This window comes from Hyalella azteca, unplaced genomic scaffold (assembly GCF_000764305.2).
Source record: "Hyalella azteca isolate HAZT.00-mixed unplaced genomic scaffold, Hazt_2.0.2 contig13120, whole genome shotgun sequence".
NCBI classification, from domain to species: Eukaryota; Metazoa; Arthropoda; class Malacostraca; order Amphipoda; family Hyalellidae; genus Hyalella; species Hyalella azteca.
This window is the reverse complement of record NW_025943054.1, coordinates 141,711-147,710: the sequence shown is the minus strand read 5'-3', so window position 1 is coordinate 147,710 and position 6,000 is coordinate 141,711.

The window sequence follows — 6,000 nt, the reverse complement described above, 5'->3', positions numbered from 1 at the left end:
AAAAAAATTATGACTGGGCGAGCAACCCCAACATTGAATTTTTCCATATTAATAAAAAACAAATTGATAAAAAAATCTGTAATAATTTCGATCACAGCGCATTGATAATACCTACTCATATTCCAAATTTCAATTGGATTCATTCGTTATTTAAAAAATTAGGACTGGGCGAACAGCCCCAACACTGAGTTTTTCCATATTAATAAAAAACAAATTGATGTAAAAATCTGTAATAATTTCTATCACAGCGCATTGGTAGTACCTACTTATATTTCAAATTTGAATGAAATCCGTTCAGTATTGAAGGAGTTATGACTGGGCGAGTTGAGCGTTAAGTTAGGTTTTGCGTTCGAGTGCGAAGGCGAGTTCGTAAAAGTGTCGAATCGGTGCCTGTGAGTTCGGAGATATGTCGATTAGATGACGAAATTTCGTTCATTTAAAATGTTTCTAGTCAGCTGTTATAGAATAAGATATCTCCATGAAAACATTTTATCGGGGAAAAGTATTAGAAAATTTTTGATGCGATAATTCAAATTCTTCAGTTGATCATTATACCATAAGTATAACCATAATGCAATTTTAAAATGCATCCGTTTGAAATTTTTTTATTAGTGAAAATAAATCCCTTTGGTGAGTATTTTATCAATGAATCTTAAAATTAATATTATTCATCCATTAAAATTTTATCGGGCTTCGAGTACAATTTCAGCATTTTGATCTAACCTGAATAGTCTGATCTGGCACGAATCTAAAAAACCTAGTCTGACACGATAGTCATAATGAACCTGTAGCCTGATCACTCACTAGCAGTTTCGGTGAACGACAGTTCAGATAATTACACGCTCATTTACCAGGTCAATTAGTCGATTTTGCACTAATTAAGAGTAATTTTTCGGTTGATTTTTTTCCATTCGTGATAAGAACCATTAGTTTAGAATGCAATGTCTGAAATTAATTATATGTATCATAATTGCCGGACGTTAGTATGAACGACAGGTGCTCGAAGCTAGTGTGTCCCTCAGCTCTCGTATTCGGTCAAGGAAACTCGCACATCAGATTATTACTAAATTTATTTAAATAAAATAATGTAACAAACTACATACTATTATCGATGAAATGTTATTTGTAACACAATGACTTTCGTCTTCTGATATAAGCTCTGTATGCTAATGATGTTAACGGCCAACTCATGGGATGAACGACAGGCACGACGAATGCACCGCTGCATATGGATGTGAATCTGCTGCCCATTCGCAAACCATTTATTCAACTCTATAGTCTACTTACATAAGTGTTCATACTTCCACAAATCACTAGCAGCTCTCTCTTTTTCTTTCCCTGTTTATAAAGCCTCATGATTGAAAGAAGCATCATGTTCATCTTACTCGTTCACTAACCTCATTTTTTACCAGTTTTGATTTACTTTCCATGATTGTGATGAAAACGCGATAAATAACTGGATTCACTGTTTGAATATTTTCACTATTTCGTCCAGTTTAAAGAAAAAATAGGAATAATGTCCGCGTGCTATATTCCAGACTCTCTCCGTACCATGTAAATGCAATGCATTATTGAGATCCTGGCCCACTCATGGCAGCTAATGTAGACCTTCGCGTCACCATAACGACTGAATAAAAGAAATTTCGTAACTCATCCAAGCATTGTTCCCTGCGCAGCCACCGCTCTATACATGTGATCTTTAAAAATACAGATCATAATAACAAGTTTCATCATTTTTTCCAGAACCAACTTGAAGGTATGTTATATTGTGTTCATATGTGATCCTGTTTGTAAATTAAGAATATAGTTTCATTGTTCAAAATTAATCGAAAACCGTAGGAATGCATGGCGATAATTGCTGAATTCATGCATTCCAGTTCAAGTCCCTCCAATTGACCGAAAACGATGAAAAATTGCTCGACCTTAAATTTGTTCACTTCCTTTTTACGTTTCTAATGACAGAATATTAAAGTGCTTCATCCTAATCCCTATATGCAAGATGAGATGCACCACACGAAAACGAAACATACACAACGTGTTTGACGTTTATGATACATCGCAGTCTCAAGGATATATTTTCGTTGGGCTTGCTAAAAATTTAGGCTGAAACTTTACCTGCGAATTTCGAAGTCGGATCACTATTATATTGATTTAAATCGCTGAGTATTTTTCACCTAAGACTGTGATTTGGCTCCGGCCAGCAGTTGCGATTCGAGGTAGTTGATAAGTTGGTTGGAAAAAGCAAAATGTTTGCAGTTTCGAACACAGATCAGCCAAATGGTCATTTCATTGTAAAAAGTAAAAATAATTATTTCACAGGTAATTTTTTAAAATTGCAGGTGAAAATATGTCATTTTTATTATGATGCAGTGATGGAATTGGTAAAAGGCCATAGCAACAGGAGAAATTTGTAGGATTCACCCGCATTTTTCTCTGATTCATGGGTGACTTTTGCACAATTTTCCGCTTTGGATGGAATTGGGCTTTGGCATACAAGGACAGATTTAGGAAGAAATCTATGTCTTACTGCTACCACAGAATTGATTTATTCTCCTGACATTCGCATTATTTCCTTTATTACAATTTCCCAATTTTAATATATTTAGTACGTTTTGATATACTCTGGTACATACATTATTATATACAGCCTTTACTGTTTTTCAGGAGTCGTTGCAAACCTATTTATTATCAATTAGGTCATGAACATGAAACTTGAATCTTCGATCATCGATCATGTCACAACGATTCACGATGGTCGATCAACCTACAAATACCAAACATGAATTTACCAATTCTCATCAATCGGGTAGCGAAAGTCAAGCGCCAACAGCCATTATTTCGAATTCACGATCACCGTTGACCGCATGAACAGGAATTAGATCATCGCTGAGCTTGCCATTTCTTACCCATTTATGAGAATCCAGCCTCCAGAAACCTGTTCCAGCTTCGGTGCCCTCAGTGAGACACGAGTGGCCAGGATCGACTCATGCGACTTTTTCTGGGAAGCGTTGATCTGAGATTCCAGTACATGGGAGAAGCAAGCGACGGGATGGAAGTGATGCAAGAATCAAAACGTGGAAAGCTGAGGTTGGCATGAGGCAAAAGTCAGCTTCCCAAACACGTCACCGGAAATCAAAAGAAAGTTTTTCCTTCCTCATGTTTTTCAATGATTTCTTATAGCGTGAAATTTCTAGGAAATTAAGAAATAATATGAACCATTTATTACAAATGATGCGCTGTAAAATAAATGAACGAAATTTGGTCCCTGTTTTCTACGCGAATGCTACCTACCTGCTAACGTTACGTACGCTGTTTCTCTTCTGTATCAATGATAGCGAACGCCAAGTGCGCTGAAGCTTAACTCTATCACTACATGAGCTGGTGCGTTTTTGTAGCACTGAACATGAACACAAGTGTTAGCAGGTAACTGTATCGGTTAATGTGAACGCCACATGCGCTGGTGCATCACTGCATCACTGAACTCCAACGCCACATGCGCTGGTGCATCACTGCATCACTGAACTCCAACGCCGCATGCGCTGGTGCATCACTGAACTCCAACGCCGCCGCATGCGCTGGTGCATCACTGCATCACTGAACTCTAACGCCACATACGCTGGTGCATCACTGAACTCCAACGCCACATGCGCTGGGTGCATCACTGAACTCCAACGCCGCATGCGCTGGTGCATCACTGCATCACTGAACTCTAACGCCACTGGTGCATCACTGAACTCCAACGCCGCATGCGCTGGTGCATCACTGCATCACTGAACTCCAACGCCTGTCTCTTATACACATCTAGATGTGTATAAGAGACAGCTCCAACGCAGCATGCGCTGGTGCATCACTGCATTACTGAACTCCAACGCCACATGCGCTGGTGCATCACTGCATTACTGAACTCCAACGCCACATGCGTTGGTGCATCACTGCATCACTGAACTCTAACGCCACGTGCGCTGGTGCATCACTGCATCACTGAACTCCAACGCCGCATGCGCTGGTGCATCACTGAACTCCAACGCCACATGCGCTGGTGCATCACTGAACTCCAACGCCGCATGCGCTGGTGCATCACTGAACTCCAACGCCACATGCGCTGGTGCATCACTGAACTCCAACGCCACATGCGCTGGTGCATCACTGCATCACTGAACCTGTCTCTTATACACATCTAGATGTGTATAAGAGACAGCTCCAACGCCACATGCGCTGGTGCATCACTGCATCACTGAGCTTCAACGCCGCATGCGCTGGTGCATCACTGAACTCCAACGCCACATGCGCTGGTGCATCACTGAACTCCAACGCCACATGCGCTGGTTTATCACGACCGCAATAAGATCTCTGCCAGGCGCGCGTCACGTAAGTTGTTCGACAAATACGTATGCGTAGCAAATAAAATGCTGGAACTTCAACTAACCATAACAAGTAGTCATCTGTATCATATTATTTAATTCGATGTAATGGTAAATCTTAAATCTAGAGCTCCTGCCATGCGATTAAAAATTGAAATATATACTCGCAAGCTTTTGCGATCGTCTGATAAACTTTTTAGTTGCGATTTTTGTGCCTTCCTTAATTTTTTTAATATAATCAACGCGATAGACGAAACTCTGCCGGCGCCTTTCGTAAGTGAAATTATCTCTTCTTTCGTTCATCACATGATGACGAGGAGTCATTTACGATTTAAGAGTTTTCCCGTTTCCACAATGTTATATTTTTATCCAGGTTCATTTACCAGTAGGATTTGGTATTTTTAGGTAAGTTATTTGGTATTTATCACAGAATGTCACGTGTCTGCGTCAGCTTTTTTTTATTTAGCGGCCTTTGTTGAGTATGTCAGTAAATTCTTTCCTGAATATATATAGATATCTAAGTCAAATGATTCGATTTTGATTTAAATTCCTAATTTTTATTCCACTAACTCTTTGAGAAAACAAATCATTTGAAATTATTTTAACATTTTGTGAACGCAAATCACACATGTTCGTAGATATCGCAAGATTCTTTAAACTTTATTGAGAAAAAGGATATTTTTCTCGCATCGGAAAGTTGTCAATGATTCTCACCGAACGATTTTTGCACATTTTTAATGTATTTTTCTTTGTTTAGTAGATAAATACCACAGAGGATATTGGACAACACTGATAATTAAAGTGCTTAAAAGCCTCGCTTTAAGTCTCAAGTCTGAGCCAGCGTTGCCAGATGGTATATTTCTATACCAGATTTCACAAATCTGGTATTTTCAGAAGGTGTCTGGTATGAACATTTTAGATCTGGTATATTGCCTAAATCTGGTATTTTTCTGGTATTTTCTGACTTATTGCAAATTTACTGCATTAAGTTCCACCTCAGAAGTTTGAATTTCCTCCAACGTAGGCGTGGATTATATAGATTACCATCAGAGTGGCGCGACTAGAGGTTTCCCGCCATTTTTGGAACCGCAAGTTTACCGCTTGATAAAATAACCCCAATTTAATTGTTATCATTTAACAAAAGTGCTTAGTGCAATATGAGCATGAGAGTGATGATCCATCCTCGATTGATTACTGATCAGTGATAAACTGATGATATGGCCTTGGACGAGTGAGGTTGTCGAACCGATCTGCGACGCAAGCTCCACCATTTTTGTTTGGTGGTTTTGAATTCTAGAGTGCCACTTATTGGGGTGCCACTTGAATTCTGGGGTGCCATTCAATATTGCACTGATCTTGACAATTATCATCCATTCAGGGAACTGGCTGCCTACTGCATCACTTGTCTACTTTGACCTGTCTCCAAAGCATTCGTGATGCAAGTGTTTTCACTAGTCACCTATGTGAAAAACAACCTACGGAATAAAATTTCAACTACGGTACCGTACTGGAGTCTCTTATTCGGACCAAAAGCTACCTGCTCAACCGCAACAAGTGATCACACCCGAAATGTTAGATTAATGCAATATGCAAGCATGTACGAAAATGAAGATGACCTGTTTCCGTGGCTTGCTCATGT